This window comes from Aethina tumida, chromosome 4 (genome assembly GCF_024364675.1).
Source record: "Aethina tumida isolate Nest 87 chromosome 4, icAetTumi1.1, whole genome shotgun sequence".
In the NCBI taxonomy this organism is placed as follows: domain Eukaryota; kingdom Metazoa; phylum Arthropoda; class Insecta; order Coleoptera; family Nitidulidae; genus Aethina; species Aethina tumida.
The window spans coordinates 4,483,260-4,510,627 of record NC_065438.1 but is presented as its reverse complement, the minus strand read 5'-3'; the positions used below and the strand labels follow the sequence as shown (position 1 = coordinate 4,510,627).

General features: G+C 31.1%; 1 protein-coding gene across 1 annotated transcript in view; it reads left to right on the top strand.

Annotated features, from left to right (window-relative positions):
• Window positions 1-27,368, top strand: part of LOC109599226 (elongator complex protein 3) — a 62,314-nt gene that overhangs the window by 26,612 nt on the left and 8,334 nt on the right. The window lies entirely within an intron of this gene.

Sequence of the window (27,368 nt, the reverse complement as noted above, 5' to 3'; positions counted from 1 at the left end):
AGGATAAGAAAGGCTTCTTACCATGTGAAATATTTAGAATAATTTGATCATTTGGACATTACAACAAAGATTGGAATAATGTGTTAAAAGACAGTTTTGGGATATGGGATATAAAAAATTTAACTTTAATTTTCATTATCTGTAATTTGATTACTCAGCAAATTATCCAAGAAATTGTGGGACACTATTTGGTGTGTTATCTTAGAACTGTTCAAAACACAAATTTCCAACAGGTTGATGCCCACCAACCTGATATTGCGAAAGCTTCTTACTATGTGAAGTATTAAAAGAAATATGATCTTTTGGATATTGTAACATCTTCGTCCAAGATTGGAATAGTGCAGTGAACAACAGCTTTGGAATATAGGACAGAAAGAGGTTACTTTTAGTTTTGATTAGATATAATTTATCTACTCAGCAACATACCTAAGAATTTGTGGGATACCATTTGGTGTCTTACCTTAGAACCCTTCAAAATACAAATTTTCAACAGGATGGTGCCCAATAATCAGTAATTGCGAAGGCTTCTTACTAAGTGAAGTATTAGAAGAAGTTTTATCTTTTAGAAATTGTAACATCTTCGTCAAAGACTGGAATACTACAGGAAACGACAGCCTTAGGATATGGGATGGAAAAAGGTTACCTTTAATTTTCATTGTAATTTGACTAGTCAGCAACATATTCAAGAAATTGTGAGACCCCATTTGGTGTCTTACCTTAGAACCCTTCAAAATACAAATTTCCAACAGTATGGTGCCCAATAATCAGTAATTGCGAAGGCTTCTTACTATGTGAAGTATTAGAAGAAGTTTTATCTTTTAGAAATTGTAACATCTTCGTCAAAGACTGGAATACTACAGGAAACGACAGCCTTAGGATATGGGATGGAAAAAGGTTACCTTTAATTTTCATTGTAATTTGACTAATCAGCAACATATTCAAGAAATTGTGGGACCCCATTTGGTGTCTTACCTTAGAACCCTTCAAAATACAAATTTCCAACAGGTTGATGCCCAACAATCAGATATTGCGAAAGCTTCTTACTATGTGAAGTATTAAAAGAAATGTTATCTTTTGGATATTGTAACATCTTCGTCCAAGATTGGAATAGTGCAGTGAACAACAACTTTGGAATATAGGACAGAAAGAGGTTACTTTTAATTTTTATTAGATATAATTTATCTACTCAGCAACATACCTAAGAATTTGTGGGATCCCATTTGGTGTCTTACCTTAGAACCCTTCAAAATACAAATTTTCAACAGGATGGTGCCCAATAATCAGATATTGCGAAGGCTTCTTACTATGTGAAGTATTAGAAGAAGTTTTATCTTTTAGAAATTGTAACATCTTCGTCAAAGACTGGAATACTACAGGAAACGACAGCCTTAGGATATGGGATGGAAGAAGGTTACCTTTAATTTTCATTGTAATTTGACTAATCAGCAACATATTCAAGAAATTGTGGGACCCCATTTGGTGTCTTACCTTAGAACCCTTCAAAATACAAATTTCCAACAGGATGATGCCCAACAATCAGATATTGCGGAAGCTTCTTACTATGTGAAGTATTAAAAGAAATGTTATCTTTTGGATATTGTAACATCTTCGTCCAAGATTGGAATAGTGCAGTGAACAACAGCTTTGGAATATAGGACAGAAAGAGGTTACTTTTAATTTTTATTAGATATAATTTATCTACTCAGCAACATACCCAAGAAATTGTGGGACCCCATTTGGTGTCTTACCTTAGAACCCTTCAAAATACAAATTTCCAACAGGATGATGCCCAACAATCAGATATTGCGAAAGCTTCTTACTATGTGAAGTATTAAAAGAAATATGATCTTTTGGATATTGTAACATCTTCGTCCAAGATTGGAATAGTGCAGTGAACAACAGCTTTGGAATATAGGACAGAAAGAGGTTACTTTTAATTTTTATTAGATATAATTTATCTACTCAGCAACATACCTAAGAATTTGTGGGATCCCATTTGGTGTCTTACCTTAGAACCCTTCAAAATACAAATTTTCAACAGGATGGTGCCCAATAATCAGTAATTGCGAAGGCTTCTTACTATGTGAAGTATTAGAAGAAGTTTTATCTTTTAGAAATTGTAACATCTTCGTCAAAGACTGGAATACTACAGGAAACGACAGCCTTAGGATATGGGATGGAAAAAGGTTACCTTTAATTTTCATTGTAATTTAACTAATCAGCAACATATTCAAGAAATTGTGGGACCCCATTTGGTCTTTTACTTTAGAACCCTTCAAAATAAAAATTTCTAATAGGATGATGCTCAACAACCTGATATTGTGAAGGCTTTTTCCCATGTGAAGTATTCAGAAAAATCTGCCACCTAATAATGCTTTAGACATTTTTATGTCTCCCCAAAATACTTGTTCTAACCTAATCTTTAATTGTAACTCAACCTTGAGTTATGAAGTGATCAAAACTGTTCTTTGGTGTCCATCTCCAAGTATATTTATTCAACGCCCGTTTTAAATCACCACTTTTACACATGTCATACGACGATAACAACTTCGTAATTATGCCCGGTGTCAGTCGTAGTTTATTATCATTGCACTCCTTGTTAGGGCCGATTTTTTTTTTATGCACACGCCGCGATAAACAAACATTTCGCAAGTTATGATGCCAGCTCATAATTGCAACTTCAAGTTTGAATTAATTAGTTCTCCGCGGAACGCAGATCGTATCGGACAATTGTTTATAAGAATTATTCGCTGGTGATGCTATCAAAACAATGAACAACGTAAATATTGTTGTTTGTAATTAAGGGGATGGGTTGAAAAATTGGTAGTGGTCATACCATGGCCTCAAATTATTTACTGCCCGGTGTTTTTTATAAATTGGACCGCGGCCGTATTTTATTGGAATGTTGTGCCGTCGTGTTCGGAGAACTGATGCAGGAACAACTTGGCTGAATTTATAGAATAATTGTGAATTATTAACGCACCAGAAGTAAAATTCGAGCCAGATCTACGATCTGCTATAAATACTCGCCATTAAGTATCGCATTTTTCCTGCGGTTTGAACTGGACGTATTATATGAAGCAGTTCTTCCAGATAACATCGAATATCATCTCCACAATTACCGTCGGTAATGATAGAGTGTACCCTGAACAGAGCCATGTGAGAAATTGATTGCATGTTCTCGTCAACGCCGAACACCTCTTCCCGTCCTGCTGATTTATGAACGTCCACCGCTTTAATGGTTAATGGTCGGGACGGATTCGCATTAGCGAAACTTTTAATTAATGCCCATAATTTTGTTTTATTAAATTTCCAATTAGCGTGGCGTTTGAACCACTTTAAAACCATATAAATCGGGAGGTGTTGATGGTCAGTTCGGGGCGAGTCCTTGCCCGGTAAATTTACGACAGTTCCATTGATTGTAAATCATTGTTCTGTAAATTGTAATACGAATTTGGATTTATGTGCGCGTAAATCATTTCGAAACTTCTAACGAGCCTAAGATAAATCATGGCCGTGAATATGTCCACGGGCTGCTTTTATTGTACAATAATGATAATTGCTTCGTTTGGTCTTGTATGAATAACAATTATTTTGTGCCAAACATAAAAATGACAAAAACATTATTAGGTGGCATTACATTAAAATAAATCATGTATTCTCACATTTAATTTTAAGAAAACTTTTGTTAAAAAAAAATAAATGTACTCAGGCATCCACAAAATAGGACATAGGTATAGGTAATTTTTTTAAAACTAATAATGAGTTGAATCTCCAGTATGATCCAGACACTCGTTGAATTGCCTTGGAATTTGATCTAATCAAGACAAGAGTGGAATCTTTCATAGACTCTTGTCTATGATGCCCATAAACATTCAAATCGTGATAAGTCCAAAGATTTTGCTAGTCTTACTCTAAAGTAACCTTTACGTAAGCAAATTGGGCATTATCCTGTTCAAAATTTGGATTTTGAAGGATTCTAAGGTAAGACACCAAATGGAGTGCCATAATTCCTTGAATATGTTGCTGAGTAGTCCAATTACATGTAATGTAAATTAAAGACAATCTCTTTCCATCCCATATCCCAAAACTCTCTTTAACTACACTACTCCAATCTTTGACGAAGATGTGGTATTGTCCAAAAGAGCAGATTTCTCTTAATACTTCACATAGTAAGAAGCCTTTGCAGCATCAGGTTGTTGGATTCTGTAGGATTTTTTTTTTTTTTTTTTTGAGGGGTTCTAAGTTGAGGCACCAAATTCCATCCCATATCCCAAAGCTGTTTTTCACTACACTACTCCAATCATTGAGGAAGATGTTGTAATATAATTTTACTTGAAATTGCTTATATTTAAATTATAAAATTATGACCAAAATCAACTGAAATATATTCTTTATAAGCCCACGAAACATTTCCAAACCCATAACTCACATTATCATTATTATCTCCACCAACATTTCGCAAGATCCTTTTAATAATAGCAGTGAAACACAATCCACCATCTACACTCTCATCGGGCACAAATAAAAAGAAAAACCGATCGTGGAATAACCGTCGTGGCAGCCGTTTTCGCCTGATCGGCCATTAAATTAGGGCCTTTTATTTAATGACGCGTGTGCAACGAAATTAAAATTCCAGGTAAAAACGCAGCCCGCTGCACGATGTACGTTTGTGGGCGGTCCGCATCATATTTTTAATTTGATTATTGACGACAGCCAACGTACCGTACGCCAATTTTCGACGAGGCGATGAACGTTTTTGTCACATTTAAAAGGAACGGAGGACGGGTCGGGAATTCAAGCGAAATCTACGAAATGATGGAGCTTCGTCTGACGTCTTGGTTGAGTGAGGGGGCCTTTGATGAAATACAAGTTGTTGGCGGCAAATAAGTAGAGTAACTTTTGAGTAAATAGTGAATGTCTTGATTTAAGACACCAAATGGCAACGGTATGGTGGAGCCGTTCCGAAGTAGAAAGAGAAGGTTCGACACCCAGGCAGACATATCTCCGGAGTGGTCCGTATTAATCATAATCAATTCAGCGCAGCGGCTACTCATTATGTGTTGTTATAGATTGTTGATAGGCAACAAACACCTTTGTATGTGTCTGGCCAGATTGAGATTCCTTCGTGGTTTTGTGAGCCCACAGTCGGCCCGTTATTCACACTACCACCTATGGAACGCCCATACGCCCACAACGTGCCCAGTCTCTCTACTCTCTATCCCGTGCGAGTTCGCTGATAGACATTCACAGATTAAATGTCCGATCATAATTAATATACAAACATGAACACGACCCGAGATAACCAACGCTTTGCTGTGTGGCGTCTTCTTTCCGTCTCGCGAAATGCTAATCGGGCTCCGCTGTCTGTATGACTAAACACACTCTTGCTGAATTCAACAACATGGAATTTATGGGGGCTATTTCACACCTGCAAATACCAAATTCTTGATTATTTATTATTAATAAGACCATTTGTTTTCACACAAAACATCTACTTCGTGATGTAGATTCTGTTAAAGTAACTATATACATTAACATGGTTCCTTGTAATTATATATTACAGTATTTAGAGAACATTCTACATTTGTGTTGTCATACAAATTGAGTTGTGCAGATACTTTATCATTGACTGTAGTAGATGAAGTAATTTTCAACAAATACTGAACAAGTTTCTAAGATCATTTATTATCAAACAAGACACTAATTTGGTGATGTAGGCTCTGGAAAAGTAACTACAGTAAGATGGTTCCTTGAAAGTATATATTAAAGTACTTAAGAAAACATCCTATATTTGTTTTCTCCCATATTGATGTTGCCAAACAAAATGAGCCATACAGATGCTTCATCATTGATGGTAACAGATGAAGAAACATGACCAATCTATCTTGTCTTCTTTGACAACAGAAGCAAGAACTTTGAACAAAACAAGAATGTACCTGATGATCAAGTCTTCTTTAAAAATTATTAACCTAATTATATAAATTTGAGAAAAATGCTCCAATTAAATACTTAAGAAAATGTTTCAAATAGAAATGAGCAGAATATTTCTATATTAAGAGACTACTTGATATATTTTTCAAATTTCTATTTCAGTCCATCCAAGAGAATAATTTTTGCCATTTTCATCAAATTCTTAACAATTTTCTAAGATCATTTATTATCAAACAAGACACTAACTTGGTGATGTAGGTTCTGGAAAAGTAACTACAGTAAGATAGTTCCTTGAAAATATATATTCAAGTACTTAGAAAACATTCTATATTTGTTTTCTCCCATATTGATGTTGCCAAACAAAATGAGCCATACAGATGCTTCATCATTGATGGTAACAGATGAAGAAACATCACCAATCTATCTTGTCTTCTTTGACAACAGAAGCAAGGACTTTGAACAAAACAAGAATGTACCTGATGATCAAGTCTTCTTTAAAAATTATTAACCTAATTATATAAATTTGAGAAAAATGCTCCAATCAAATACTTAAGAGAATGTTTCAAATAGAAATGAGCAGAATATTTTTATATTAAGAGACTACTTGATATATTTTTCAAATTTCTATTTCAGTCCATCTAAGAAAATAATTTTTGCCATTTTCATCAAATTCTTAACAATTTTCTAAGATCATTTATTATCAAACAAGACACTAACTTGGTGATGTAGGTTCTGGAAAAGTAACTACAGTAAGATGGTTCCTTGAAAGTATATATTAAAGTACTTAAGAAAACATCCTATATTTGTTTTCTCCCATATTGATGTTGCCAAACAAAATGAGCCATACAGATGCTTCATCATTGATGGTAACAGATGAAGAAACATCACCAATCTATCTTGTCTTCTTTGACAACAGAAGCAAGGACTTTGAACAAAACAAGAATGTACCTGATGATCAAGCCTCCTTTAAAAGTTATTAACCTAATTATATAAATTTGAGAATAATGCTCCAATCAAATACTTAAGAGAATGTTTCAAATAGAAATGAGCAGAATATTTCTATATTAAGAGACTACTTGATATATTTTTCAAATTTCTATTTCAGTCCATCTAAGAAAATAATTTTTGCCATTTTCATCAAATTCTTAACAATTTTCTAAGATCATTTATTATCAAACAAGACACTAACTTGGTGATGTAGGTTCTGGAAAAGTAACTACAGTAAGATGGTTCCTTGAAAGTATATATTAAAGTACTTAGAAAACATTCTATATTTGTTTTCTCCCATATTGATGTTGCCAAACAAAATGAGCCATACAGATGCTTCATCATTGATGGTAACAGATGAAGAAACATCACCAATCTATCTTGTCTTCTTTGACAACAGAAGCAAGGTCTTTGAACAAAGCAAGAATATACTTGATGATCAAGTCTTCTTTAAAAATTATTAACCTAATTATATAAATTTGAGAATAATGCTCCAATCAAATACTTAAGAGAATGTTTCAAATAGAAATGAGCAGAATATTTCTATATTAAGAGACTACTTGATATATTTTTCCAATTTCTATTTCAGTCCATCTAAGAGAATAATTTTTGCCATTTTCATCAAATTCTTAACAATTTTCTAAGATCATTTATTATCAAACAAGACACTAACTTGGTGATGTAGGTTCTGGAAAAGTAACTACAGTAAGATGGTTCCTTGAAAGTATATATTAAAGTACTTAGAAAACATTCTATATTTGTTTTCTCCCATATTGATGTTGCCAAACAAAATGAGCCATACAGATGCTTCATCATTAATGGTAACAGATGAAGAAACATCACCAATCTATCTTGTCTTCTTTGACAACAGAAGCAAGGACTTTGAACAAAACAAGAATGTACCTGATGATCAAGTCTTCTTTAAAAATTATTAACCTAATTATATAAATTTGAGAAAAATGCTCCAATTAAATACTTAAGAAAATGTTTCAAATAGAAATGAGCAGAATATTTCTATATTAAGAGACTACTTGATATATTTTTCAAATTTCTATTTCAGTCCATCCAAGAGAATAATTTTTGCCATTTTCATCAAATTCTTAACAATTTTCTAAGATCATTTATTATCAAACAAGACACTAACTTGGTGATGTAGGTTCTGGAAAAGTAACTACAGTAAGATAGTTCCTTGAAAATATATATTCAAGTACTTAGAAAACATTCTATATTTGTTTTCTCTCATATTGATGTTGCCAAACAAAATGAGCCATATAGATGCTTCATCATTGATGGTAACAGATGAAGAAACATCACCAATCTATCTTGTCTTCTTTGACAACAGAAGCAAGGACTTTGAACAAAACAAGAATGTACCTGATGATCAAGTCTTCTTTAAAAATTATTAACCTAATTATATAAATTTGAGAAAAATGCTCCAATCAAATACTTAAGAGAATGTTTCAAATAGAAATGAGCAGAATATTTTTATATTAAGAGACTACTTGATATATTTTTCAAATTTCTATTTCAGTCCATCTAAGAAAATAATTTTTGCCATTTTCATCAAATTCTTAACAATTTTCTAAGATCATTTATTATCAAACAAGGCACTAACTTGGTGATGTAGGTTCTGGAAAAGTAACTACAGTAAGATAGTTCCTTGAAAATATATATCCAAGTACTTAGAAAACATTCTATATTTGTTTTTTCCCATATTGATGTTGCCAAACAAAATGAACCATACAGATGCTTCATCATTAATGGTAACAGATGAAGAAACATCACCAATCTATCTTGTCTTCTTTGACAACAGAAGCAAGGACTTTGAACAAAACAAGAATGTACCTGATGATCAAGTCTTCTTTAAAAATTATTAACCTAATTATATAAATTTGAGAAAAATGCTCCAATCAAATACTTAAGAGAATGTTTCAAATAGAAATGAGCAGAATATTTTTATATTAAGAGACTACTTGATATATTTTTCAAATTTCTATTTCAGTCCATCTAAGAAAATAATTTTTGCCATTTTCATCAAATTCTTAACAATTTTCTAAGATCATTTATTATCAAACAAGACACTAACTTGGTGATGTAGGTTCTGGAAAAGTAACTACAGTAAGATAGTTCCTTGAAAATATATATCCAAGTACTTAGAAAACATTCTATATTTGTTTTCTCCCATATTGATGTTGCCAAACAAAATGAGCCATACAGATGCTTCATCATTGATGGTAACAGATGAAGAAACATCACCAATCTATCTTGTCTTCTTTGACAACAGAAGCAAGGACTTTGAACAAAACAAGAATGTACCTGATGATCAAGTCTCCTTTAAAAGTTATTAACCTAATTATATAAATTTGAGAATAATGCTCCAATCAAATACTTAAGAGAATGTTTCAAATAGAAATGAGCAGAATATTTCTATATTAAGAGACTACTTGATATATTTTTCAAATTTCTATTTCAGCCCATCTAAGAAAATAATTTTTGCCATTTTCATCAAATTCTTAACAACTTTCTAAGATCATTTATTATCAAACAAGACACTAACTTGGTGATGTAGGTTCTGGAAAAGTAACTACAGTAAGATGGTTCCTTGAAAGTATATATTAAAGTACTTAAGAAAACATCCTATATTTGTTTTCTCCCATATTGATGTTGCCAAACAAAATGAGCCATACAGATGCTTCATCATTGATGGTAACAGATGAAGAAACATCACCAATCTATCTTGTCTTCTTTGACAACAGAAGCAAGGACTTTGAACAAAACAAGAATGTACCTGATGATCAAGTCTCCTTTAAAAGTTATTAACCTAATTATATAAATTTGAGAATAATGCTCCAATCAAATACTTAACAGAATGTTTCAAGTAGAAATGAGCAGAATATTTCTATATTAAGAGACTACTTGATATATTTTTCAAATTTCTATAGTTCACCAAAATTAACTAACAAACATGAGTAAAAATTATTCAATTTTAAAGATTACTTTTTTTAACTCACACTTTATTTGTTGAATCTGTGAAGTAGTTTCATGTAATTCAGTAACAGAAGTTGCATAAACAAAAAATCAAACAACAATCCAATTACAAAAACAAAATTTTGATAAATAAAACCGTTTTCAGCTTCATGTTTCACGTGTTTTCAATTAATTTCCATTTCCATCGAATCACCAATTCAATTAGCATATACCTCTGGTCATTCTCATGTTACGATCATTATTTACGGAAAAATATCCGCTAAATCAGCATCACTCTCGAATGGTAAACATTTCGGTTACATACCGTATTTATGTTACCAATTTGAGCCTTTTACATATCGGTCATATTCGTCGATGATTTATGATAAATGTAGAACAAAGGTGGCCGTTTGACTTGATATTTTTCTGTTTGTTCATTTCGTTACCGTTTTTCGGTTAATAAATCGTTACACAGCTTTATCATGTCGGTCAATATGTGTGGCAACATTTTTTGGTATGCTGTGAATTGCCCGGACGGCTCCTTTTGGGCAATCAAGAGGTGTTTGCCTTTAATGTTCAGAGGTGTTTTATGTGTTTTTAGAAAGGGAATTCGGCAAACAGTTTTAAATTAGGACATCTGGTCACTGTGTACTTACAAGTCTAGTTCATGTTTTAGAAGATAATTACTATCAAAAACACAGACATAAATTTTTTGTAGAAAATGCACAGTTGGATTATAAAAATGATGCTTCAATGAGGCAAAATTACTATAAAAAATGGGGGGTTTAATTACAGGTGAGATAACTGACGGAGGACACGTGTATATTCGCACACGTCGACACGTGTGCCTTAATGAGCTTAATGCTAATGCTTAAGCCAAGGGGTGGATTATGGTTCCCATTAACTTCAACCAACACCAACTTCAATCAATACTTGTTTCACATTAAATCTTAAAATAATTTATGTCTGCAAATTTCATCTAATCACAAGAAGACAATCTTTCATCTTAATAGTTCTTACTATTTATGTTTTATTAACGACCACAATAGCCATATTATATTTCAAAGTAAAATTATTCCAGCTATTAAACTTATTCATTTATCGCCCATTGCTTCTGCATAGATATCGAATTGGTAATAGGAAGCTATATTTTATACATTTATTATGTCCATAAATAACATTGGCAATTTAAAATCAATAAAACAATTTACGGTACCTAAAACGTATTTTTATAGTGCTCAAAAATATATATAAACACGATTTTATTTCATTTACTTAAAACCTCCAGCCTTAGATTACCATTTAAACACTTGACACGAACTTAATGGATTTTTTCCCCGCCATAAACAACCGGAGCCCATTACACCTAAAAACAAATTAATAGGAAACAATTTTCCTACGAATGTTTTCCTACTGATTTCCGCCTTGGAGGTTGATTGCGGGCGATTAAACCGATATAATTTACGATCCGCACCCTTCCGATTCTATTACGATAATTTTAACACCTGTACAAGACGGTGAAAATTAAGGGAAGCACACGATACGTAAGACCGCATAAAGCAGCGATGGGTTTTCTGAGGGGTATAATTGTTACCAACTGGCGCGGGTCGGAACGACAAATTTTGAATTATGAGCGTAAATTAGGAACGTGTACAAACTGAATTAATTTTTAGATGGTCAGGCTGATTGGGGGTTGTTAATTTGGTTTCTTCTGCAGCGGACACACTTTCAATTCTAATACTGTTAAAATCTATACATTGTTTATTTCCTCTTTTTTGATTTTCATCTATCACACTTTCAATTAAAAATATTTAAAAATTAGATAAGAAATTAAAATTTTTCTTCCATTTTCAATAGGATTTTTGTTTATTTTCTCAGTTTTTCTATATTATTTATTTCTTCATTTTTTATTTTTGTTTTATACCTTTGTACCATCTTCTATAATTATGTTCTTCACTTTCTCATTTTACTTTCACTCTGTTCTTATCATTTTGAAACTTATAAATTATGATTTTCTAATACTGTCCTTCTCTTTTGTTTTTCTTGAAGAAATCTATTTTAGCCTTGAAAAAAATGTAAGTAAATAGTGTCTTCTACATTTTCCTAACTAATTGCAAATATTCGAAGGAAAAATAATCTTCAGTAGTATTATTCTTTCATTTTCTTGTTGAGTAGACCTAAAATTAAGTTCAACTAATTCTCCTTTTTTCTGTATTATATTTCTATTCTTACCGAAATATGTTTTTCCCATCTTCAATAATTATTTTCTTCACTTCCTCATTTTACTTTTCAGCCTGGTCATTTTGAATTTCATAAATTATGATTTTCTAATTCGCTTCTTTTGTCTTTATTGAAGAAAACTATTTTGGCCTTAAAAAAATGATTTTTTTGAACATTCTGAGTAAATAGTTTCTCACAGTTTTTATTTTAAATTTCTACCTTTTCCTAACTAATTGTAAATATTGAAGAAGAAATAATCTTCAGTACTATTCTTTCATTTTTTTGTTGCTTTAACCAAAAATTAAGTTTCTCTAATTCTCCTTTTTTCTGTATTATATTTCTATTCTTACCGAAATATGTTTTTCCCATCTTCAATAATTATTTTCTTCACTTCCTCATTTTACTTTTCAGCCTGGTCATTTTGAATTTCATAAATTATGATTTTCTAATTCGCTTCTTTTGTCTTTATTGAAGAAAACTATTTTGGCCTTAAAAAAATTGATTTTTTTGAACATTATGAGTAAATAGTTTCTCACAGTTTTTATTTTAAATTTCTACCTTTTCCTAACTAATTGTAAATATTGAAGAAGAAATAATCTTCAGTACTATTCTTTCATTTTTTTGTTGCTTTAACCAAAAATTAAGTTTCTCTAATTCTCCTTTTTTCTGTATTATATTTCTATTCTTACCGAAATATGTTTTTCCCATCTTCAATAATTATTTTCTTCACTTCCTCATTTTACTTTTCAGCCTGGTCATTTTGAATTTCATAAATTATGATTTTCTAATTCGCTTCTTTTGTCTTTATTGAAGAAAACTATTTTGGCCTTAAAAAAATGATTTTTTTGAACATTCTGAGTAAATAGTTTCTCACAGTTTTTATTTTAAATTTCTACCTTTTCCTAACTAATTGTAAATATTGAAGAAGAAATAATCTTCAGTACTATTCTTTCATTTTTTTGTTGCTTTAACCAAAAATTAAGTTTCTCTAATTCTCCTTTTTTCTGTATTATATTTCTATTCTTACCGAAATATGTTTTTCCCATCTTCAATAATTATTTTCTTCACTTCCTCATTTTACTTTTCAGCCTGGTCATTTTGAATTTCATAAATTATGATTTTCTAATTCGCTTCTTTTGTCTTTATTGAAGAAAACTATTTTGGCCTTAAAAAAATGATTTTTTTGAACATTCTGAGTAAATAGTTTCTCACAGTTTTTATTTTAAATTTCTACCTTTTCCTAACTAATTGTAAATATTGAAGAAGAAATAATCTTCAGTACTATTCTTTCATTTTTTTGTTGCTTTAACCAAAAATTAAGTTTCTCTAATTCTCCTTTTTTCTGTATTATATTTCTATTCTTACCGAAATATGTTTTTCCCATCTTCAATAATTATTTTCTTCACTTCCTCATTTTACTTTTCAGCCTGGTCATTTTGAATTTCATAAATTATGATTTTCTAATTCGCTTCTTTTGTCTTTATTGAAGAAAACTATTTTGGCCTTAAAAAAATTGATTTTTTTGAACATTATGAGTAAATAGTTTCTCACAGTTTTTATTTTAAATTTCTACCTTTTCCTAACTAATTGTAAATATTGAAGAAGAAATAATCTTCAGTACTATTCTTTCATTTTTTTGTTGCTTTAACCAAAAATTAAGTTTCTCTAATTCTCCTTTTTTCTGTATTATATTTCTATTCTTACCGAAATATGTTTTTCCCATCTTCAATAATTATTTTCTTCACTTCCTCATTTTACTTTTCAGCCTGGTCATTTTGAATTTCATAAATTATGATTTTCTAATTCGCTTCTTTTGTCTTTATTGAAGAAAACTATTTTGGCCTTAAAAAAATTGATTTTTTTGAACATTATGAGTAAATAGTTTCTCACAGTTTTTATTTTAAATTTCTACCTTTTCCTAACTAATTGTAAATATTGAAGAAGAAATAATCTTCAGTACTATTCTTTCATTTTTTTGTTGCTTTAACCAAAAATTAAGTTTCTCTAATTCTCCTTTTTTCTGTATTATATTTCTATTCTTACCGAAATATGTTTTTCCCATCTTCAATAATTATTTTCTTCACTTCCTCATTTTACTTTTCAGCCTGGTCATTTTGAATTTCATAAATTATGATTTTCTAATTCGCTTCTTTTGTCTTTATTGAAGAAAACTATTTTGGCCTTAAAAAAATTGATTTATTTGAACATTATGAGTAAATAGTTTCTCACAGTTTTTATTTTAAATTTCTACCTTTTCCTAACTAATTGTAAATATTGAAGAAGAAATAATCTTCAGTACTATTCTTTCATTTTTTTGTTGCTTTAACCAAAAATTAAGTTTCTCTAATTCTCTTTTTCTTCTGTATTATATTTCTACTCTAATCGAAATATGTTTTTCCCATCTTCAATAATTATTTTTTTCATTTCCTCATTTTATTTTTCAATCTGGTCATTTTGAATCTCATAATTTATGATTTTCTAATTATCTCCTTTTATCTTCCTCGACGAAATCTATTTTGACCTTCTTAAAAAATATGTTTCTTTTGAAAAATATAAGTAAATATTTTTCTAACTAAATAAGTGTAAAAATCAAAAAAAGAAATTATATTCAGAAATATCATTTTTCATTTTTTTTATTGTTTAACCCAAAAATTAAGTTTTTCTATAATAATTCTCCTTTTTTCTGTATTATATTTTTACTCTTCCCAAAATATATTTTGTTCTATTTTCAGTAGTTATTTTCTTCACTTCCTCATTTTACTTTTCACTCTTCTCTATTATTTTGCAACTCGTAAATTATGATTGCTTCTTATCCTTATTGCTTAAAATGAAGTTTTTTTTAGTTCTTCTCTTCTTCTGTAAGTTTTTTTAGTAAGGTGAAAAAAAGAAATTTCTTATACATTTTCTCTTTTTCTTCCTTTTTTATAATTATAATAAAGTTTCTAATTCTTCTACTTTTTAATATTAAAAATATATAAGCTTTTGACATTTTTATGTGATTGCAAATAACCGTAGGTAAAGTGATAATAACTTAATAGACGGGACATAAGAAAACGGAAATTGAAATTGGATTTTAAAAATGGCCTTCCTCAAACACCATTAAATCAAGGTAAATTGAAAGTGTCGTTGTCGGGTATCTATAACATATTATAAGTCATACAACTCATTATAGAATGACCGTACCCAATCAGCATAGATATTAACCGTCCACCTATAAATACATCGCCGGATGATTTTCAATCGGGATTTGTGCCTGTGTGTGGCACCATAAATAAGACAGCTAGGTGGGCAAACTCACCTATTATAGAATAAATAAATAATTAAATAAATAAGCGCTTGTTAGCAAAGTGTGTGGTTGAGACCTACGGACAAGGAGGGCGATCGCGAAACCACGTGGGTCGGACGGAGACGCACAAGTGATAAATAAAGAGCCTAACAAGATGTTGTTAGTCGGACTACCCCCCGAGGTGAAAAACAGAGAGTTTAGTATGGGCTCAAAAGCGAAGCAGCACTTTTTACACAACGTCTTTTTAATTAAATTACAGCCCATAAAATAATATTTTTTTAATTGGTTGTTGAACATTCGTTTTTTAACTGCCTGCAGAGATTGTATTTCTTCGGTGCATGTGGCATTATTCATCTCCGCTTCTCAAACTTGCCTAACTTAACATACAAAATATTCATACAAATTCTAATTCTTTAATTGTATTTTTGCTTCTACCAAGTAATTTTCAAATTGATGAAACTTACTTTCTATATACAGTGGTGGAAAAAAGTATGGAATATTTATTAACATGTTACAAATGTTACTCAATGATTTTCTTAATCTGAACAAATCTCATTTACTGCACTATGATCATTATATTCACAGGTTTTTACTTTACACAAGAGACAAAAATCCAATTTTTAAAAATATTCCCTACTTATTTCCACCACTGTATATTAATTAAAATTTTCTATGTAAATTTTTTGCTTTGAAGTGTTATTGGGCACATGTTAGATTGTTGCCTTAAAAATTGGTCGATTCCAAATTTACTTAAATGCGGAATGCACCGGTTTTACGAATGCCGACGTAGATGAGCGCACATAGAGCGTTATAAACGCTTGTCAAGCACGCCTTTCCTCTTGTTTATGGTGCCTCATTTGCATCACGTCCGTGCATTTGGCAGCTCCACAAAAATCACTTAACCAAACGTCCGTTGTTTATTGGCCACCGTGTAAATATTTGTCCGTGTGGCGTTTTACGACTGTACTAACGACTTACCCCGCAATAAAACCTCTACCTAAACAGTATGGGACCTGAAACACCTGATCCGGTGTATGTTTTGCAATCAGGATCGTCGGTAACCTTTCATTCACATTTTTTTCCCCAATTTTGTCACTTTTTTCTAGCTCTTTTCTAGTAATTCTATTTTATCTTTTGAAGATAGTTGTCCATCATGTTTTTCTTTAATTTTGTGCTTTCATTTTATATTTGTAGCTCTATTCCAACTCTAATTCTGTACATTCAGATACATATTAGCTTCATATTTTTCTTAATTTTCTTTTTTGTTAAATTTCTGACCATTGTATTCTGACTTTTCCAATATTTTTCTTTTAAGATAAGCCCACAAATTAGTACTAACCCTCTTCTATATTATAATAAGTCTACTTGATTCTTCCAAAGTCTTTATGTCTTCATTACTTATTCTTCTGATCTGATGTATTTTGTCACTTTTTTCTAGCTCTCTTCTACTAATTCTATTTTGTCTTTTGAAAATGTGAGTAAAATAGTTGCCCATCATGTTTTTCTTTAATTTTGTGCCTTCATTTTATTTTTGTTTTATATTTGTGGCTCCTTTCCAGATCTAATTCTGTATACTCAATTCTTTTTTATGGTTCTTTCCATCTTCAATAATTATTAGCTTCATATCTTTCCTAATTTTCTTTTTTGTTAAATTTCTGACCATTGTATTCTGACTTTCCCAATATTTTTCTTTTAAGATAAGCCCACAAATTAGTACTAACCCTCCTCTATATTATAATTAGTCTACTTGATTCTTCCAAAGTCTTTATGTCTTCATTACTTATTCTTCTGATCTGATGTATTTTGTCACTTTTTTCTAGCTCTCTTCTACTAATTCTATTTTGTCTTTTGAAAATGTGAGTAAAATAGTTGCCCATCATGTTTTTCTTTAGTTTTGTGCCTTCATTTTATTTTTGTTTTATATTTTTGGCTCCTTTCCAGGTCTAATTCTGTATACTCAATTCTTTTTTATGGTTCTTTCCATCTTCAATAATTATTAGCTTCATATCTTTTCTAATTTTCTTTTTTGTTAAACTTCTGACCATTGTATTCTGACTTTTCCAATATTTTTCTTTTAAGATAAACCCACAAATTAGTACTAACCCTCTTCTATATTATAATAAGTTTACTTGATTCTTCCAAAGTCTTTATGTCTTCATTACTTATTCTTCTGATCTGATGTATTTTGTCACTTTTTTCTAGCTCTCTTCTACTAATTCTATTTTGTCTTTTGAAAATGTGAGTAAAATAGTTGCCCATCATGTTTTTCTTTAGTTTTGTGCCTTCATTTTATTTTTGTTTTATATTTTTGGCTCCTTTCCAGGTCTAATTCTGTATACTCAATTCTTTTTTATGGTTCTTTCCATCTTCAATAATTATTAGCTTCATATCTTTTCTAATTTTCTTTTTTGTTAAACTTCTGACCATTGTATTCTGACTTTTCCAATATTTTTCTTTTAAGATAAACCCACAAATTAGTACTAACCCTCTTCTATATTATAATAAGTTTACTTGATTCTTCCAAAGTCTTTATGTCTTCATTACTTATTCTTCTGATCTGATGTATTCTGTCACTTTTTTCTAGCTCTCTTCTACTAATTCTATTTTGTCTTTTGAAAATGTGAGTAAAATAGTTTCCCATCATGTTTTTCTTTAGTTTTGTGCCTTTATTTTATTTTTGTTTTATATTTGTGGCTCCTTTCCAGATCTAATTCTGTATACTCAATTCTTTTTTATGGTTCTTTCCATCTTCAATAATTATTAGCTTCATATCTTTCCTAATTTTCTTTTTTGTTAAATTTCTGACCATTGTATTCTGACTTTCCTAATATTTTTCTTTTAAGATAAGCCCACAAATTAGTACTAACCCTCTTCTATATTATAATAAGTCTACTTGATTCTTCCAAAGTCTTTATGTCTTCATTACTTATTCTTCTGATCTGATGTATTTTGTCACTTTTTTCTAGCTCTCTTCTACTAATTCTATTTTGTCTTTTGAAAATGTGAGTAAAATAGTTGCCCATCATGTTTTTCTTTAATTTTGTGCCTTCATTTTATTTTTGTTTTATATTTGTGGCTCCTTTCCAGGTCTAATTCTGTATACTCAATTCTTTTTTATGGTTCTTTCCATCTTCAATAATTATTAGCTTCATATCTTTCCTAATTTTCTTTTTTGTTAAATTTCTGACCATTGTATTCTGACTTTCCCAATATTTTTCTTTTAAGATAAGCCCACAAATTAGTACTAACCCTCTTCTATATTATAATAAGTCTACTTGATTCTTCCAAAGTCTTTATGTCTTCATTACTTATTCTTCTGATCTGATGTATTTTGTCACTTTTTTCTAGCTCTCTTCCACTAATTCTATTTTGTCTTTTGAAAATGTGAGTAAAATAGTTTCCCATCATGTTTTTCTTTAGTTTTGTGCCTTTATTTTATTTTTGTTTTATATTTGTGGCTCCTTTCCAGATCTAATTCTGTATACTCAATTCTTTTTTATGGTTCTTTCCATCTTCAATAATTATTAGCTTCATATCTTTCCTAATTTTCTTTTTTGTTAAATTTCTGACCATTGTATTCTGACTTTCCTAATATTTTTCTTTTAAGATAAGCCCACAAATTAGTACTAACCCTCTTCTATATTATAATAAGTCTACTTGATTCTTCCAAAGTCTTTATGTCTTCATTACTTATTCTTCTGATCTGATGTATTTTGTCACTTTTTTCTAGCTCTCTTCTACTAATTCTATTTTGTCTTTTGAAAATGTGAGTAAAATAGTTGCCCATCATGTTTTTCTTTAATTTTGTGCCTTCATTTTATTTTTGTTTTATATTTGTGGCTCCTTTCCAGGTCTAATTCTGTATACTCAATTCTTTTTTATGGTTCTTTCCATCTTCAATAATTATTAGCTTCATATCTTTCCTAATTTTCTTTTTTGTTAAATTTCTGACCATTGTATTCTGACTTTCCCAATATTTTTCTTTTAAGATAAGCCCACAAATTAGTACTAACCCTCTTCTATATTATAATAAGTCTACTTGATTCTTCCAAAGTCTTTATGTCTTCATTACTTATTCTTCTGATCTGATGTATTTTGTCACTTTTTTCTAGCTCTCTTCCACTAATTCTATTTTGTCTTTTGAAAATGTGAGTAAAATAGTTACCCATCATGCTTTTCTTTAGTTTTGTGCCTTCATTTTATTTTTGTTTTATATTTGTGGCTCCTTTCCAGGTCTAATTCTGTATACTCAATTCTTTTTTATGGTTCTTTCCATCTTCAATAATTATTAACTTCATATCTTTCCTAATTTTCTTTTTTGTTAAATTTCTGACCATTGTATTCTGACTTTTCCAATATTTTTCTTTTAAGATAAGCCCACAAATTAGTACTAACCCTCTTCTATATTATAATAAGTGTACTTGATTTTTCCAAAGTCTTTATGTCTTCATTACTTATTCTTCTGATCTGATGTATTTTGTCACTTTTTTCTAGTTCTCTTCTACTAATTCTATTTTATCTTTTGAAAATGTGAGTAAAATAGTTGCCCATCATGTTTTTATTTAATTTTATGCCTTCATTTTATTTTTGTTTGTGTCTCTTTTCCAGCTCTAATTCTGTACTCTCAATTTTTTCTTATGGTTCTTCAATAATTATTATCTTCATAACTTTCTTAATTTTCTTTTTTGTTAAATTTCTGGCCATTCTTTTCTATTCTATAAGCCCACAAATTAGTACTAATCTTCTTCTATATTATGATAAGTCTTTATGTCTTCATTCTTTATTCTTGTTTAATATTATTGCCCTTTTTCTAACTCCAGTTATGTAAAAATGACTCTAACCATTTAATAGTTATCTTTTAGAATTGCTTCTCATGAGTTCGTACCTTGTTATTTTGGAGCCCACAAATTGGCTAGAACATTAACCATTGTTTTCACGTGTACCAAAATTATTCACGTAGTTTTCACGATACGTTGCATCTCACTAAGAAATTACATTCATCCAGCACCGAATTAAAAACACCGCCTTGAGGCCGTGCTTATTTTGAAAAATTGCATTTTAACGAGCGAAATCACTCTGTTTAGTCGCCAATGGACCGTATGTAAATTATCACCCAGGTTTTTACGTAAACACCGCCAATTTCCCAACTTATTATATGCATTTATTGATTTTTTTATCGGATCGACGGCGCATTGATAAAATTTATTAATAATTAAACGGCAATTTTTGTCGGACAAACACGGGGTACGCAACTGGGCATTATAACTTAAATGTCGATTTTGTTAACTAAGTAAACTCAAGCTGAGGCGTTGGTTTTTTAGATTAACCGAACGTATAATTTACATATTTTATTTTAATGAGGTGCCTCCAATACCACCGATTGGTGCGCCGTTTCTCCGTTTATGACTTTAATTTGTATTTAAATTTATGGGTTTTTAATATTTGTTTTATGTGGGGCAGGCTAAATTAAAAATTAAATGTTTTATCAACACTTTTCGTGCGGGGCTTAATAATCAATTTTAGAGGCACTTAAGTTGATTACCAATATTGGAGTCAAAGTCAACCGACCAAAATAAAAACTATAATTATGAATTAAACTTATGAGGTGCTGAGCCAGTACAGTGTTCCATAAAATTAATGAACCACCCATTTTCACTATTTTTTAAGTAAATAGTTTGTGCCCAATTGGTTGGTTTAGTGAAAGAAGGTTTGTAGTTACCCCAGAATAGTCTAAAGGTTTGGTGTGTCCCATACATCCATTTCTAGTAGGTTACAATGGTACAAGGAGACTAGTGACCATACTAGGACACCAGGTCAGTGCAGAAATCCTGCTACAACTCCTGCTTAAGATCATTTTTTGAGACTTTTAACTTTAAGACAACGGACTGTGACCACAAGAAGTTACAGTCTCAGTTAGAAAACGTAGAAGGGGTTCGAATAAGTATTGAAACTCTTCGACCACGACTTAGGGAAGATAATTTGCAACCCCGTGTTTCTGTTTGAGGCCCCACCTTAACCGTAAACCATTTTAGAGCCCGGCTAAATTTTGCTAGAGTGCACGTCAATTGGGTAGAAGCAGATTGGGAACGAGTACTGTTTACAGATGAATCTAGATTTTGCCTGGACACATACAATAGACTTGTCCATGTGTTTCGAGGGCCAAATGAAAGATATGCTCAATGTAACTTCGTAAATACCACCTTATTTGGTGGGGGCTCAATTATGGTGTGAGGAGGCATTTCTTTAACAGCACGTACCGACTTGGTGGTGATTAATAATGGGAACCTTAATGCTGGACATTACATTTTGGACATTCTAGAAGAACATTTCGTACCATAAGCCCCTTTTATAGGTCCAAATTTGTTACTAAAGCATGATAATACACGTCCACATCAGCCATGTTGTCCCAAATTATCTTGCTGACGTTGGGATTAATGCTATGTCCTGGCCAGCTCATAATCCAGACCTTAACCCAATAGGACATTTAATAACTTAGAGGATGTGGAGGGTCTTCCACTTGAAATTTGGAAGAATTTGGACCAAAATGAAATCTTAGTAGAGGTGGAAATACCCCAAATTAAGTTCAAATATTTATTTTTTATAAACATCAACTTTTGTTAATTGTTAATTTTTGTAGAAAAACAATATTTTTAAAATTTTTTGTAACAATTATATATAAAAACCTATTTTTAAAAGAGTTAAATGAGGTGCAGAGCAAATAGTTTGCCCTTGTGGCGATAAACAACAATAGTTATTATTAATATCAACATCTGAATCCGGTTCTGCATGTGGTACATTGGGCCATGGAGACTGTGGGAGGTGTTTAAACATGTGTTCAAATAAAATCTTATTGTTTCACGCGAAAGTCCGCCTCGAAAGCGACGGGGAGTCCGGCCCGAGTTGAGTTATGGACATTCATATCCGGTCCCGCTCACTGGGACTTGGACCCCGGCCGTTGGCCAAGGGATGTATGCATGTGTGTGAGGCCCGAACGCATTTCACCTCTTGTCCATCGGGTCTGGTACACGGTTTTTAAGTGTTTTTATTCATGAGGACACTGTTTTAAGTCGTTCGGGTTAATGTAATTGACTAAATGACCAAACTGGTAGCTCAATAGCTTTTGTAACATCTGGTATCGATGTTTTTGGATGATTTCGTTGACGTTTTATCACCGTGAATAATTAAATGGCTAATCAGTTTGGTGTTTGATAGGAAATTGTGCGGGCACAGTTGCACCGGCTGCAAGATGCATAACATTAATCGACGGGCAATTTGCTGTCGCCGTTTTTCCCAGTGCATATTGCGCTTTAATTCGCCGCAAAATTGCAGCCTCCCAGCAAATTAGAATCCGGCGGGCGCGAGGAAACGGGCCTCATTGCTCTCACACCTACTAATCATGGCAATTTTTCATCGTTCCTTTGAAAATTGAACCCTGTGTAGGAAGCGCTGATAACCATAATTACGGTTGCCACTTTAAAAACAATAGCGGCAACCATAGAAACAATTAATTCTGTTGTGGATAACGAGATTCACGACACTCACACACTGGTAACCAGGCAGAAATCTCGAGATCACTATGTCTTCTTCCAAATTCAGACAAATGTCTTCTTCAATTTATCCCATACATCCATTTCCTGTATGTCACAACGGTACAAGGAGACTGGTGACCATAGTGAGAGACCAGGACAGGGTAGAAATCCTTCAACAACTCCTGCTCAAGATCATCATCAGAAATCTCGAGATCACTATGTCTTCTTCCAAATTCAGACAAATGTCTTCTTCAATTTATCCCATACATCCATTTCTTGTATGTCACAAAGGTACAGGAAGACTGGTGACCATACTAGGAGACCAGGTCAGGGTAGAAATCCTGCTACAACTCCTGCTCAAGATCATTTTTGAGGCTTTTAACTTTGAAACAACGGTTTGTGACCACAAGAAGTTAGAAACCGTAGAAGGGCTTCGAATAAGTATTGAAACTATTCGACAACGACTTAGGGAAGATAATTAGCAACCTCGTGTTCCTGCTAGAGGCCCGACCTTAACCGTGGATCATCCCAGAACCCGACTAAATTTTGCTAGAGAGCACGTCAGTTGGGTAGAAGCAGATTGGGAACGAGTACTGTATACAGGTGAATCTAGATTTTGCCTAAACACATGGGATAGACTTCTCCATGTGTTTCGAGGACCAAATGAAAGATATGCTCAATGCAACTTCTTAAATACCACCTATTTGGTGGGGGCTCAATTATGGTGTGGAGAGGCATGTCTTTAACAGCACGTAACGACTTGGTGGTCATAAATAACGGGAACCTTAATGCTGAGGGTTACATTTTGGACATTCTAGAAGAACATGTCGTACCATAAGCCTCTTTTATAGGTCCAGATTTTTTACTAAAGCAGGATAATACACGACCACATCCAGCTCATGTTATCCCAAATTATCTTGCTGACGTGTCCTGGCCAGCTCACAGTCCAGACCTTAACCCAATAGAACATATCTGGTACATTATTGGGAGACGTTTAAGGGACCATCCTAATTGTCTGAATAACTTAAAGGATGTGGTGGGTCTTCTACTTGAAATTTGGAAGAATTTGGACCAAAATGAAATTCGAACCCAGATTTTGAGTATGAACAGAAGATGTGAGGCTGTCGTTCGTAGAAGAGGTGGAAATACCCCTTATTAAGTTAGAAAAAACAATATTTTTTGAGAGTTTTTGTAGCAATTATAAATAAAAGCCTATTTTTAAATGTCAGATGTTAATAAATTTGACAATAACCCTCTATTTACTTTATCATGGTACTGTTCATCAAGTTTTGGCGTTTTGCATCAGGGTACGGTTGCAGCCAGCTGCTTTGGGTCGCCTTTGATAAACACAGTACGTGATCCAACACGGATAAGGCCAAATTGATACCGCGACCGATCCAATCTATAAGCTACGTGCTCTTCATTAACTTTTACTACCATAATTAAGCGCAGCATTTTCTTAAGCAAAAACCACATAATAATTGTGGCCAGATACGGTGCCGGTACATCCAGACTCTTTTAAGGCATAAATACGTCTAATAATATCTCATTTATTGCGCGTTTATCTTCGCTCGTAAATCTTCACGATTAAATGGGAAATTGATATTCACGGTGCCTATTTTCACTCAATAACGTTGCGCGAACAAAAATCACGCGTCCTTATTTAGAAACCGCGACGTTCGTCCTCTCCCACGATGCTTAATGTTTAATTATAATCAATCACTTTCTGTTTGCCAGTTTTATTAACGCCATAATTCATATACTTAACACAATGCATTGGTTTTTTTTTTTATTATATAAACTTCAGTTGATTAAACGACACTGGACCCCATTTGCTTCAAGAAATATACAACTCAAATTACACTAAAACTAAATCCAGCACTAAAAGGCAAGTTCCAACGAATTAAATTAATTCTTTCGATTGATATTATTAATTCTGTCTTTTATGAGCTGAAACGACTGTTTTAATTTTTATTATAACATGGTTTACTTATTTTTTATGAAATTGAATTTTAATTAAATATTAACTTAGTCTTTTACATATTTTTGTAAAGTTCCAATGAGTTAAAAGAACTGTTTTAATTCTAAATATTAACTTAGTCTTTCACATATTTTTTATAAAGTTCCAATGAGTTAAAAGACTGCTTCAATTATAATTATTAACATAGTCTTTTACATATTTTTTATAAAATTCCAATGAGTTAAAAGATTGTTTCAATTTTAATTATTAACATAGTCTTTTACATATTTTTTTATAAAATTCCAATGAGTTAAAGAGACTGTTTCAATTTTAATGATTAACTTAGTCTTTACATTTTTTTTATAAATTTTCAGTGTTAAAAGGACGGTTTCAATTCTAATTATTAACTTAGTCTTTTACATATTTTTTAAAGTTTCAATTAGTTAAAAGGACTGTTTCAATTCTAATTATTAAGTTAATCTTTTATATATTTTTTATAAAGTTCCAATGAGTTAAAGAGACTGTTTCAATTTTAATTATTAATTTAGTCTTTTAGATATTTTTTATAAATTGTCAATGAGTTAAAAGCACTGTTTTAATTCTAATTATCAATTTAGTCTTTTACATATTTTTATAAATTTTCAGTGAGTTAAAAGGACTGTTTCAATTCTAATTATTAACTTAGTCTTTTATATATTTTTTATAAAGTTCCAATGAGTTAAAAGAACTGTTTTAATTCTAAATATTAACTTAGTCTTTTACATATTTTTTATGAAATTCCAATGAGTTAAAGAGACTGTTTCAATTCTAATTATTAATTTAGTCTTTTATATATTTTTTATAAATTTTCAATGAGTTAAAAAGACTGTTTCACTTCTAATTATTAGCTTAACCTTTTACATATTTTTTATACAATTCCAATTAGTTAAAAGGTTGTTTCAATTTTAATTATTAACATAATCTTTTACATATTTTTTTATAAAATTCCAATGAGTTAAAGAGACTGTTTGAATTTTAATTATTAACTCAGTCTTTTACATATTTTTTATAAATTTTCAGTGAGTTAAAAGGACTGTTCCAATTCTAATTATTAACTTAGTCTTTTACATATTTTTTTAAAGTTTCAATTAGTTAAAAGGACTGTTTCAATTCTAATTATTAACTTAATCTTTTATATATTTTTTATAAAGTTCCAATGAGTTAAAGAGACTGTTTCAATTTTAATTATTAACTTAGTCTTTTAGATATTTTTTATAAATTGTCAATGAGTTAAAAGCACTGTTTTAATTCTAATTATCAATTTAGTCTTTTACATATTGTTTATAAATTTTCAATGAGTTAAAAGGACTGTTTCAATTCTAATTATTAACATAGTCTTTTACATATTTCTTATAAAGTTCCAATGAGCTAAAAAGACTTTCAATTCAAAATATTAACTTTATTGTATATGATTATATGAGTTAGAAGAAGTGTTTCAATTCTAATTATTAACTGAGACTTTACAGTCTGTTATATCTACACAGTGTATATATTTAGTAATTATTTCATAAATAAATCAAGAGCTGGGCCCCACCCTTGCAAGGCCTCGGCGCAATTTCACAGAAACGCAAAGCTGAACCTGGAATAATCAGCAATGTGTTCGATCATTTGTCCCGACTAACAAGTAAATAAATGAATTAATTAATGCGCCTCGATTAATTATTTATAATTGTTTCTCGGTACTTGTGCTGAAATTAATTTCAGCCCCATTAAAAATGAAATAGTATTGTGGGTATCGTGCTGGCCGATCGTTATACAAATAGGAAAATAATTTCGTAAATGTAATTTAAAATTACAACCCTGGAAAAAAAAATTACAAACGCGGACGAATGCAGCGTAGAGAGACAAGATTAAAGATGGCTATCTCGGTAGCGTATAACTCAAACTTTAATAAGAAAACAGTTTTTGCCTTTATTAATAGTCAGTAAACTCGCGGAGCATGTCTTAAGTGCCACCGATCACGAAAAACGGCGATTTGTTATATTGCTGGATGCGGAGGAAAACGCCGGCGTGTTTTTTTGTGACAGATTCGCGTTGAAACTTAATGTTAATCGACGTTCCGATGTTTATCTCCAACGGAAACAGCAAAAAATAGAGGGAATATCGATTACTCTTCCTCCACGAATTGATTATAATGTTAATTAATATTCATTAGGTTGATATAAATGAAACAATTATTTTTTAAATATATTGTATATTCTCAATCTCATTTAGAAAATATTGTATAACTTATATAAATTGTATGATTTAAATTATATAAAACAAGCAATAAAATTACACAACAAAATATCTATTTATATATGCTTTTTACAAAAGCAAAAATATTACAAAAGAATTTATACTATAATACAGTAATAAAACCTATCTACATTTATAATAAAATCTATCTATATATAAATTTATGTACAATAAGTTATAAAAATGAGATTTTTTGCGATTACCAAAT